The following is a 12,799-nucleotide window of genomic DNA, read 5'->3' as shown; positions in this document are numbered from 1 at the left end:
GAAGATTAGAATACTTCACCACTGTGAATAATGTGATATGTGAAACTTTAGATGTTGTTGGCACTTGGTCCTAGAGCCTAGAAAACCAAGGGTGCAGAGAAATAACACGAGGAGAAAGGCACCTGATAGGATGCTAAAGAACTTAACCCCTAAGTGATATGCTGACAATGACACACAATAGTCCTATAGCGGAGATGTGATAAGGATTTAAGCAGAAGGGGCTAAAGGCTAATCAGAATATTGTATTACAAAATGTTTGGGTTCTAAAATTGCATTATGGTTTGAAAGCTCTGATATAGAAACACAGAGGAATATTGAAAGTTGGATGAGTCAAAAACTAAAGAGTAAATGAGGAGAGAGGATTTGCTCCCTAGAATAAATGGCGATTGTCAAAGATCAACAGAAAAGTTTGAGACAAGGAAACAAGGACAATGGTCCACAAAGAAGCCATGTCGAAGGAAAAAAAGGCCATGCCAAAGTACCATGAAACCATGAATAAGCATGGAGAGCCTCAGTGGTAGGAGAGTTGTACACAGAAAGGATTGCGCCTCGTGGAAAAGTGCAAGTGTACTTATAATTCATTATGAGTACGGAGAAACAGTGAAGTGCCAATTCTCATGGTGAACGCAGTGGTAGAGACCGAGTCAGATGTGATAGTAGAATGGTAGAGTCATGCCAAGTGACACTCTGCACAGTGTGAATATAGGACAAAGTGGTAGCATCGATCAAGGAGCAGGAAAGGAAGAAAATCTAGGAGCTTAGATGAGGAAGGTGGGGAAAAGAAGCACAATTTTTAGAGAGCCAAGTGGAAAAATCTCTATGTGAGTGCACTAATGTGTGAGGCTAAGTGAGCCTGTTCTGTAGAGAAAGGTTGAGAATGTGTAGTTAGAGGTAAGAGACCTCGAGAGCTATGATGTGTGAGTAAGGACAAAATTTTCTAGTGCGCTCTATGTTAAAGGAGATAGTTTCCTATGCTATTTTAGAAAGGCCAAAAATGCCTCTGTTGTAAGAAAGGCTGAAGGTGTCTGTGCAGAGAAAGAAGGCCAAGAGTTGAGCATGTGTTGTGGAGGGAAAGAGATCAATAGCGCAGCCTGTGTTGTAGAGAGAAAAAGGCCGAGAGTTGAATGACTACTGATGAATAGAAGAGAAAAAAGCTACATGGACTATGATGAGTGAATGTTGTTAATAAGATCAATGGGTTGTTTTGGAGTGTAAAGAGTGAGCAAAGAACAAAGATGCTATTAGGGAGAGTGGTTGCCAAATTAGAGAGAACATACATCTCCTATTTGACTGTGGGTTGGTGCCTGCATAAAGGAAGTTGGTGCTTCCATCTCTAATGGGTGCTTAAGAAGGCTTGGGGGTTGGTGCATCCTGTAAGTTGGCTTGCAAAAATCCAAGGAGCTACAGTTTGGTGCTTGCAACAAATATTTGAGGTTGGTGCCTCACATGGTGTTTTTGGTAAGCTGGATATGTGTCTACAAAAAGATGGAGTTGGTTATTCCTGCTAGTTAGTGCCAGAAAACAATGAAAGGGAGTTGGTGCTTCATGTGAGAGGGTTCTCACAGAACAGATTGATGTAATAGAGTAGGTGCTCTTATTTTACATCAATAACAACCACAAGGTTGGTGGTTTTTTCCCAAAAGAGTTTCCACATAAACAAACTTGTGTCTCATGTCTATGATACTTATGGTGTGTATGCTTGTATGTTAATTTCATGTTTCTTCCATATTACATATTGTTGTTGATTATATGGATGGGTGTCAATCATGAATAAGAAAAGTAAATAGGCATAAAAGTTTAAAATTAGACTTAATACAGATTCACCCCCCTCTCTGTATTATCATTTTTTCCAACATGAATTCCTTGAACTGAGTAATTTCAATGACATCTTCTATTTAGTCGTCCAAATTCTACATAAGCATCTCAAAAACCAACAGAAAATCACGCGTTGTTATTCTCGCATCTGCTCTCAATTCTGTGACACAGGGAATTGCCAGTATATTCCACAATTCTACACACCAAGAGAAGCGCTAAGGCCAACCCATACAAGGAAGGCACGTCACACCAATACTACGACCTAGCAATGGATACTGCCATAGCATATTACATCTTGTAGCTTCATTAAGGCATCAACATCCCATACTATGAGCAGTATCGCCTCCCATACAATCTACTCGGTTAGTTCAGAACCAGTATGTGGAAGTTGTACTAAAGCCTCTCGTATAACTAAAGTGGAACCTATATCACATGAATTTTTGACACGACAATCCCTCTCGAATAATGAAGCACACAAGAAGAGGGTCAAAGCCTCATTTGATCGCAACATCACCCCTCAGACATATACCAAAGTGGAGTTAGTCCTTCGCTACAATGTTGCCTAAGAAGCGGCAGGACTTGGAAAGTTTGAAACCCTTTGCAAGGGCCCGTACATCATCAAACCATTCCTCCTTAAGGTGGCATACATATTGTCAAAGCTCGATGGGACTTGCTTAAAAAATCTTGTCAATGGTCTCTACCTCAAAAATTCCAACCATAAAATGCTAGATTAGACATATATGCACCATGACTTATTTTTAATGATGATCAACGCATCATGGATTCACTCCAAATATATTTCTCTCATCATTTGTCAATGGATGGATCCTCTTCCAGCTTATCATTAGGGTTTGCTCATGGCACATATCGATGGTTACAAAACCTCGTTGTTGTAGCCTAGGTCATATACTCTACTAACCAAACACCTCATCTCATTAATGCACTTTGTATCAGATCAACCACAAACATTCAAGCAGAGTATGACATTGTCATAGGCCTATTGGCTTATGCCCACCACCTAGGTATCCGTCACTTGCATGCATTCCTTGATTCCCAGCTACTTTTATCGTAGTTAAAAAGGCCTTTCAAGTCCAAGATACACACCGTTTTTGGAAGTATCTACATGCACAAAGGTTAGCTAGCCATTTCTATCATATCACACTTACACATATACCAAGGGATCAAAATCATATATCTGATTGCATTGCTAGTCAAATCCTAGACTGACATGCATCACATATATAAAACCATCAAGACACATAAAACATCAACATTAGATACATCTAAAAAAAAATGTAAAAATTCAAAAAAATTATAGACGCATATGACATATCATGCGAACCACCAAAAAATAATATTGTATATACATGAAAAAGTATATGAGTACAAAAAATATCACATCGTCGATTGGCCTACAACTAGGAAAAATAAGTCAGCAAAATTTAGGGGAGCATCCTCATAATGGGTGATTTCCATGGTACATACATAATCTCATTAAAAAAGAAAGACCATCAAGTCTATATAGGGCCCTAGTGGCCCAACCTCTACATCTGGAGCCAAAATCTGACCATCTATAACCATCACCATGGCTATACAGCAGAAACCTGGTTAGTGTTCTCACTCCAGTGATATCATTGTCTCGATGATGACGTCAGCCACCCCTTCCCATCCATCAATAAGAAACGCTCTAATCAAGGTCTCCGCCCTACCACAGGAATCTTGATAATTTCGCAGCTCAACCTCTACAACTTCTAAGTGTGCCTCTATGACCTCAGGACGCTCGCACCATTTCCCTATATCCTCACCTACCACTATGCTCGTACCCTCTCTAGAGGGCCAACCAATCTCTAATTGGCGTCATTGTGTCAGTCACTCTGGACCACACCAAAACCCATCTAGTGGCCTCACCACCCTCAGTCTCCCTGGTACAAGGGCATCCCCTGCAATTCCCTTTATGTCTAGGATCATGGCCTACCAATTAGGGAAGTGGTCACCCCTGTGGCCCCACATGTGCAAGTAAAGAGGCATGCTATTAGAATCATCATAACTAACACATCATAATGATACATACAAATAAATATACATACACACACACACACACAAATATATGTATATATATATATAGATATAGATATATATATAGATATATGCAGGGATCAATATATTCCTCTTGGTCCCCAGTCATTTCCCAGAGGAAGTCCCATATCTAGATCTCCCCGGAAGTCCACACGATGGTAGGGATACTCTATAATCATCTGAGGATGAGAATTAAGCCAATCCTCTACATTCGCATTCCAATAACACCCTACCTCACCACGACCAACTCTCAGCATCACAACTTCCCAACAATGTATACATGGGTCCCTAGTAGGCCCTGCTAGCACTAATAAGATCACACGAATCATAATTTCCAACTCATACATGATGCTACAGAGTACACTCCCATAGAATAAAATTATGAGTGCACCACGTTACACTTGCGTAAGCTGAGACATCATTCCCCAATGTAGCAATCGAGACCAATCAGAAAACTGCCCCACCTGTAGCTATTGAACAACCATTGTATGGGGTCCCCATGCTCTATTAGAGGATGTTGATCCCACTACCCTCACAATCATCGCTAGTGCCACTCGATCAGCGAGATCCAACACATATATAATCTTAATAAAAATCTCTTCACAAGGGTCATGCCCACAATGAGCTGCACCCTATGCCCATTGATGAATATCCACGTGCTCTGTTGGTAGTGGACATGAAAAACACTCCCCACGGGCGGTAGATTAGTAATAAAATAAATATCGGTATGAACTGATCATAGAAAATTTTAGGGGCAAATGTTCGCCCTTTGGGGGAATTAAGGGGTTTTACATTTTTAGTGGGTGAATATTTTGTATCATAGTACATTTTTACAAATCACCTCAAATAGCCCACCTTATTTTAAAGGGGGAGGGTTAAAAAGGTAAATTTAGCCCTTGAAATTAGGAGTTACAACCTTCCATTTGCCCATTTTCAAGAATAGGTTTTATTTAAGTGAATCCTATGGGCCAAAGGACCAAATACCATATTTATAAAAGAGGTATGGTAAATTAATAAAAATCAAGGATAATTTTAGGGGCGAATGTTCGCCCTTTGGCGAAATTAAGGGGTTTTAAATTTAGTGGGCGAATATTTTGTATCATAGTACATTTTTACAAATCGCCTCAAATAGCCCACCTTATTTTAAGGGAGAGGGTAAAAAAGGTAAATTTAGCCCTTGAAATTAGGACTTACAACCTTCCATTCGCCCATTTTCAAGAATAGGTTTTATTTAAGTGAATCCTATGGGCCAAATACCATATTTATAAAAGAGGTATGGTAAATTAATAAAAATATAAATAAATGAGAGGTATGGTAAATAAATAAAAACATTTTTTATATTTACTCCATAAGTCACCTTATATACATGTAAGGGTGTAAACAAATAAAAATATAAGTAAAGTGGATGTATGGTAAATAAATAAAATGTTTTTTATATTTACTCCATAAGTCACCTTATATACATGTAAGGGTGTAAACAAATAAAAATATAAGTAAAGTGGAGGTATGGTAAATAAATAAAACGTCTTTTTATACTTACTCAAAAGGTATGGTAAATAAATAAAAATCTAAATAAACTAGACGTATCGTAAATAAATGAAACCTCTTTTTATATTTAGTCCATAACCCTCGTTCTATTTATGAAGGCTCAAGAAAGAGGTTTTATTTAAGTGAATCCTATGGGCCAAATACCATATTTGTAAAAAAAGGTATGGTAAATTAATAAAAATATAAATGAACGATATGGTAAACAAATAAAACATTTTTTTATATTTACTCCATAAGCCACCTTATATTTACGAACACTCAAAAAATGGGTTATATTTAGGTGAAACCTATGGCCAAAATACTATGGGACAAATACCATGGACTAGATTGTTATTAATACCATGCAAAAAAACATTATTAACCCTAATATTAGGATTAATAAAAACAAAAATGGCACATGGTATTGACCCATGGTATTCACCTGGAATGTAGCCTATTTAAATGGGGGAATTAAACCAACATGTAGCCTATGCTAAGATTCACTAGGAATTTACAAAGTTTTATTATTTAGTGAAAGACTCGCCAAGATCTTACAAGATTTTATAATTGAGTAAAATATTCGCCATGCCTGGTGAGAGATTCGCCAAAAAATTATATATACATATTATATTATTGATAAAATCACCTTCCATTTTTCCTATATACTATGGAGATTCGCCCATTTATTATATTTATAAATTTAGGGGGGGTTCTTAAAATTTTCCCTGATAAAAATATAAATAAATGAGAGGTATGGTAAATAATTAAAACATTTTTTTATATTTACTCCATAAGTCACCTTATATACATGCAAGGGTGTAAACAAATAAAAATATAAGTAAAGTGGAGGTATGGTAAATAAATAAAACGTCTTTTTTATACTTACTCAAAAGGTATGGTAAAAAAATAAAAATATAAATAAACTAGACGCATGGTAAATAAATAAAACCTCTTTTTATATTTAGTCCATAACCCTCGTTCTATTTATGAAGGCTCAAAGGTATGGTAAATAAATAAAAATATAAATAAACTAGATGCATGGTATATAAATAAAACCTCTTTTTATATTTAGTCCATAACCTTCGTTCTATTTATGAAGGCTCAAGAAAGAGGTTTTATTTAAGTGAATCCTATGGGCCAAATACCATATTTGTAAAAGAGGTATGATAAATTAATAAAAATATAAATAAACAAGAGGTATGGTAAACAAATAAAATATTTTTATATATTTACTCCATAAGTCACCTTATATTTATGAACACTCAAAAGATGCATTATATTTAGGTGAAACGTATGGGCAAAATACTATGGGAAAAATACCATGGACTAGATTGTTATTAAGACCATTCAAAAAAACATTATTAACCCTAATATTAGTATTAATAGAAATAAAAATGGCACATGGTATTGACCCATGGTATTCACCTCGAATGTAGCCTATTTAAATGGGGGAATTAAACTAGCATAGATCCATCTTTACTCTGGATATACTAACCCCCGAGAGGTATCAAATATTGTGATATGCAAATTAGCATAGAGTGAAAAAATATTTGATCCAATCAAGAGTAAAAATGGATGTTGTAATTTAATGTATGTTAAAAATTTTAGCTTGGTTAAAATAAAAAATAAAATAAAAATCAACTATTAATTTTATTAATTTTTATAAATTACTAATAGTAAATTTTAAGCTCCAGGTTTTTGATAACCCATGGTATTGACCCATGGTAATACCATGGTATTCATGTGAGCATAGACTATTTAAATGGGAAATTCTATCATCTTAGATCCATCTTAATTCTGGTTCTACCAAGTGCTCAGAGGGATAAATAGATTTCATCCCCATAAGAGTGGCAGATGTGGAGTTAAGATGGATATAGGTTGGTTTTTATGATAATGAAGATATTAAATAGACTTAGGAAATTATATTGTAAAAACATCTTAAGGTGAATGGTTAAAGCATAGACATTGGACAAGTATATTTGTATACTTCTGTTTTAAACTGTAAGAAATCCAGGGCTAAAAGGAATGGATTGATTGCACTAGTCATCCTTCTATAACTTTCCAACATATGCTAGAGTAAACAGATTGCAATTTGGGTAATTTTTCTAATTGCACACAGGAACATACTTGTGTATTGGCAGGGTGGTTACGAGGTCCCTAGAAGTGATGACTTTGAATTTTTCTTGGTTTTATATATAGTATTAGGTTTTTTTCTCATTCTTTCTGTGAATGGCACGGGTGAATTTTATCCTACACCCATTAGGTTATCGATATGTAATTTGGGTAATTTTGATTTCAAAAGATATTTCAAAGAAATGCAATGATTTCATTTGTGTATTCAATAAACACAAGATTTTATAATTGAGTAAAATATTCGCCATGCCTGGTGAGAGATTCGGCAAAAAATTATATATACATATCATATTATTGATAAAATCGCCTTCCATTTTTCTTATATACCATGGAGATTCACCCATTTATTATACATGTAAATTTGGGGGGGTTCTTAAAATTTTCCCTGGAACTGATATCATAAAATCTATCCGATAGATAACCATAACCTGTTGGTCCACATCCTTGCAATAGGGGTTCTAAAGAAACTTTAGAAGCCCCCATTACAACAACAACTAGATAGTTGATGGATCCTGTGCCACATTCACATGTCGCCCCGCCAAATACCTATCCCTCCAAATCATCCTGCCAACTAGGATACCATGTATCAAATATGTCACCCCTAGGCTATCGAAAGATAGAAAAAAAACCAAGAGAAACCACCTTTTTTCTCAGACTCACGTGCCTCTGAGCCTGATAGATGCGATATCACATGCCTATTTTCCCAACAGATGTGTGGACACACGTATGTCAGGACCCTCAGTCGCATTGTCCAAAGAACCTAAGTATGTGCACCTGTTTCTGAAACAAGCACATGGTATGTGTGCCTGTGTCTTGCACATATGCGTGACAATCACATATTCTGTCGGCCAAGTGATGGTGGAACTAGTATTTTTCCACTGCATTTCTCACCTGAGATGCATGAAATGTGCATATGAGGATGAGTTTTGGATGGATTCATCGCACAAAACTCTTAACTTTACATGGTGACCACGCAACTCCAAACGAGTCACCCATGTAGCCAAGAAAATTCAACCCTAATAGGTTGTATAGGGGACCCCTGTATGGCCTGTATACCCTAAGGCTACCAAAATGACAAAGAGTAAGGTACAACCCCTTATCTGGATCTCCTCGTGTGCATCCTAGGTGCTTTGGTAGGCGACAATGGTATGAAAATCTCCAACAACTCGCTCTGACTTCTACAACTTAGTAGTGCAAATGAAGTAACATTTGGACCCCTTAGGCCTATCTATCACCCTTTTCACCATATTTTTTAGTTCATTACAAAATCTTGGGATATCTATTGAAAAATCGGAAGAGACGCAAGGATCATTACCACATCATCTTCATCATGGAACTCTTCCTTCTGGTAAATACCAAAACTCGTTTTTGGGCCTCTCGCACACCAAAAATTCATGACAGGCGCTCCTCTAGTTATTTAATTCATAACATCCAATGAGTCATAGATTATATGTATGTTTAAAAAAAAGGATTTCACTTGGTGTATTGGTTATGTCCATTGTAGGAACATCACATAGGAGTCTCTTAGACCAACCACCCAACAAGAAAACAACATAGCAGCTATCATTATCCTCTTAGCATGATAGGTTTCCTTATATGCTTTGCATATACTAACATCATTTCTCCAAAATGCACCATATGTTCCCTTATCTCGACCATGTTTATCACCATCTTGCCTTCGTATATTTTAGACATCTGCGTTGGTTGATAGAAACCCCCCCCCTACTCATGGCTCACTTCATCTTTGTAGACCCCTCTTCACTAACAAGAGCCACCACCACTTACTCCAGTGCTTGAACCACCCTACTTACATGCTTTGAAGTTAGGTATCATTATGCTACACTCATCACACATGCACACCATTTCCTAGCCATCTCTGGTACATTACGATTGATCAAGACAGATGCACCTCCATGTCTTACATTTGGCTTATCATTCACCCACCTTTCATAGCTCATTCGTGTCACTTAATCAGCCTCACCAACCCAACACAGAGACCAACCAATGGCCCCCCTGTCATCAACAAAAAACTGCAAACCTCCATACAGGTCACCATCATTATGGGGCACTCATCTTCATGGTTATACATCCATATCATCCTCATATTCTTTTTTCAAGTGTACAAATATTTTTTTACGAAAAACATTCCCACCCACATTTTTTTCTATTCATGTCTTTTACCCAATGACAGTTTCTAGTCACCCATGGTCAGAGCTTGCACCTCACTAGTAATAAATTTCCATTTTTAGGCCTATCAGAACATTCTTACACCCACCTTGGAAATCCTACCGACTTTAGGGCCATCACCCTCAGTAAACATGTTTTGTCCACCAAAATTTGGATAAAAGCTCAGACCTTAGGCCAATTGTCCATATACTCTTATATCGTTAACACTCACTACCATGCATTATCTAACCCACATTATTATAGTCTATTTACATCTCATATTGATTCTCAGACCTAGCATGTCAGGCAATTAACGCTCCTTTCCTATGGACTTCAACAATTGTATTCCAGGATAGGGGTAGTACCTTGGATACTCCCCCCTTGTAGGGATATCCCCAAGAGGCAGATTGGGAATCACTATTGGCGACTAATGTCATCGCTACCCTTGACATTTGACACCAACACAAGCTTTCATGTCAAGGTTGTGTTGTGCTTTATTACTGTTTTAGTTATTTCATTTAGTCAAAGACCCCCACATCACTAAACACCTCATCCAACATGTCTTACACCATGATATGAGGGAGGTACCCAAAGTCAAAGACCTATCCATACCACAACACCTCATTCAGTAGTGCTTCACCTTTGTTATGTATGCGGGAACCAAATTCCATCTATTTGACCAAGAAGCACCCTTGAGTGTGCTATCAATTATCATCATTAGCTATCAGCATGTCAACTATAATAATGTTGACTGGACATAACCATTCTTCATTCAATTGTAATCAGTTATGATTAGTCATCATAATAACCATGGGACACGCCCACCTCATATAGACACCTTTTTTCACTCTATAGGTTTTCACCAAATCATGGTTACCATTTATACTTAGTCAAGGAATTTTTCTCTACTCATCTCCACAATAAGTTATCCTATCTCTCGAAAAGCTGATCATACTCTCCATTAGAAAAGAAAATGTGATGTATTTAAGTTATATGTTTCCTCCTAACCTCATACATCAAGGGGAAAATGTTAACACCATAAAATTGTACATATGTTGGCACAATCCAAAAGACACTAAAAGGTGTCCAACATAATGCATAAGTTAACATTGTCCAACTAAATACATCATGAAGTTTAAAGAATAAAATATCTCCTAAGGTCCAAAGTTTATAAAGAAAAAAAATTGATGTCGCATGACTATTCCTTCAATAAATGTCCATGCACAGAATATCCTTCAAAATTTGTGCAGTTTCAGAAAAGGATGAATGAGCAATTCAAGACCTCTGTACACACTTGGGGTTGATTTTTTGACATGAGCTTAGTTCAATAAAACGAAATACAAGTCTCCTTGAAAATATGCAACCCTCAATGGAATAATCTTTTCCCATTCATGTGTCACTATCATGCATGAACCAAGCAGGGGAAGATGGATTTAAAAAAATCTATATAAACAAGCTATGGGAGAGCCAAAATATGAGACATTGTTATGCTAGCCAAATTTCTATCAAAGCAAACCACCATTACATTGTTGAAGCCAAAGAAGGGAAGAGAACTTACATGCTAGCCATATTCCTTCTAAGCAATCTATCATCCCAATGAGAAAAGAAGAATCCACCACTGGAGATTATTCATACTTCTTTGAGAGATAGGAGAAACTTTCAAAGAGATTGAGGAAAAGAAACCCCCTTACTAAGTATTTTTTAGCACCATTGATCAAATAATTCTATTTAAATTTATAATATTCATCTAGTTCATTCAACCTCTACTACGAATGGTCAATAAGGGGAGAATTTTCCATTATATTATTCATTTTTTTGCTCCATTTGAGAATTTTTTTTGTATTTACCTCTTTGTTCAGTTTATGTTTATGTGTGCATTGTTTCCACTATTTACAATGTTGTGTTTATTTAAGTCTATACACTAATAGAACCAATTCTATCTGTGATCCTTTGTAGGGAATAATCAACGGCTAAGGAGGTGTCTTTTGGTACACCATTTCCACAAAAACACTATCACAAAAAGGGTAAATCCAAGGTTTCTATTGAAATCCCAATGCTACCTCCCATCCCTAATTTATATGAATTCCATGTAGTCATCACCTAGTTCAACATTATAGAGACCACAATGAATTTGACCTGTATGATATATAAAATTGAGTATTTTACAAGTTTGAAGATGCCAGTGATGAATTCAATTTATGGGAATCCATGTTACCATGTTACCAATTCATTTTCCCCCAATCTCATGATTTCCCTGAATTCATTATGTGGCTAGAGTCTTTGGAACAACAAACATAGCTAATATAATTTTGATAGCCATGGACACAAGATTTTTATGAATCATAGTTGATTTTTCCATTGGGTCTGGGCCTAATTACATATCACAATTGAAATTCGAATCAAGATCGAAATTCAGCTGGTCTAATCACAATCAAAAATCAACGAAGGTAATGGGGCATAGACTTATATGATAGTGGATTATGCAATTTCAATGGACACGTTGTCCTTTAGAAATGCAGTTAATAACCTATTCAAGTCCAATCTAATCACAATCGGTATAGGCAGGAGGCAGGACTTAAGCCTTTGAAACTTTTGTGATAGTCACGGATGCTTGGCATCTATGGATTGCAGTGTATAATCCAACAGGTCTAGCTATATCACATATCGTAATCAGGAAAGGGAAGAGTGCTTGACCCTTGTAATTTTCGCGAGAGGCTGCGGACGTGGGATTTTATGGACTGACATTAAATTTCTCGTCGGATCCGAGTTATCTGTATCACATAAGAGGTAGGTCACAGGACTTGGGAAATGGTTTATGTGATATCTGCAAATGTGACATTTTAGAAAGTAAAGTTCACGACCCTGTCGGGTCTGGCCTTATCAAATTGCAATCAGTGTTAGTGGGGGAGTCTTTGCCTCTGGAACTTTTTATTATGTCGATGTACGATGTGGGGTATGGCGGATTTATAAAGCCTTTAACCATCGGGAATTTAAGAACTCAAATTCATTTTAATTTTAATTAAATAACCCGTGTTGTTTAATACTTAATGTTTTTAAAGCCTAAGTATAGCTTTGGTCTCGA

Source organism: Pinus tabuliformis, chromosome 3_2, assembly GCF_031772625.1.
Source record: "Pinus tabuliformis cultivar Carrire ecotype Pingquan chromosome 3_2, CPIR1, whole genome shotgun sequence".
Taxonomy (NCBI): domain Eukaryota; kingdom Viridiplantae; phylum Streptophyta; class Pinopsida; order Pinales; family Pinaceae; genus Pinus; species Pinus tabuliformis.
This window is presented reverse-complemented; position numbering follows the sequence as displayed.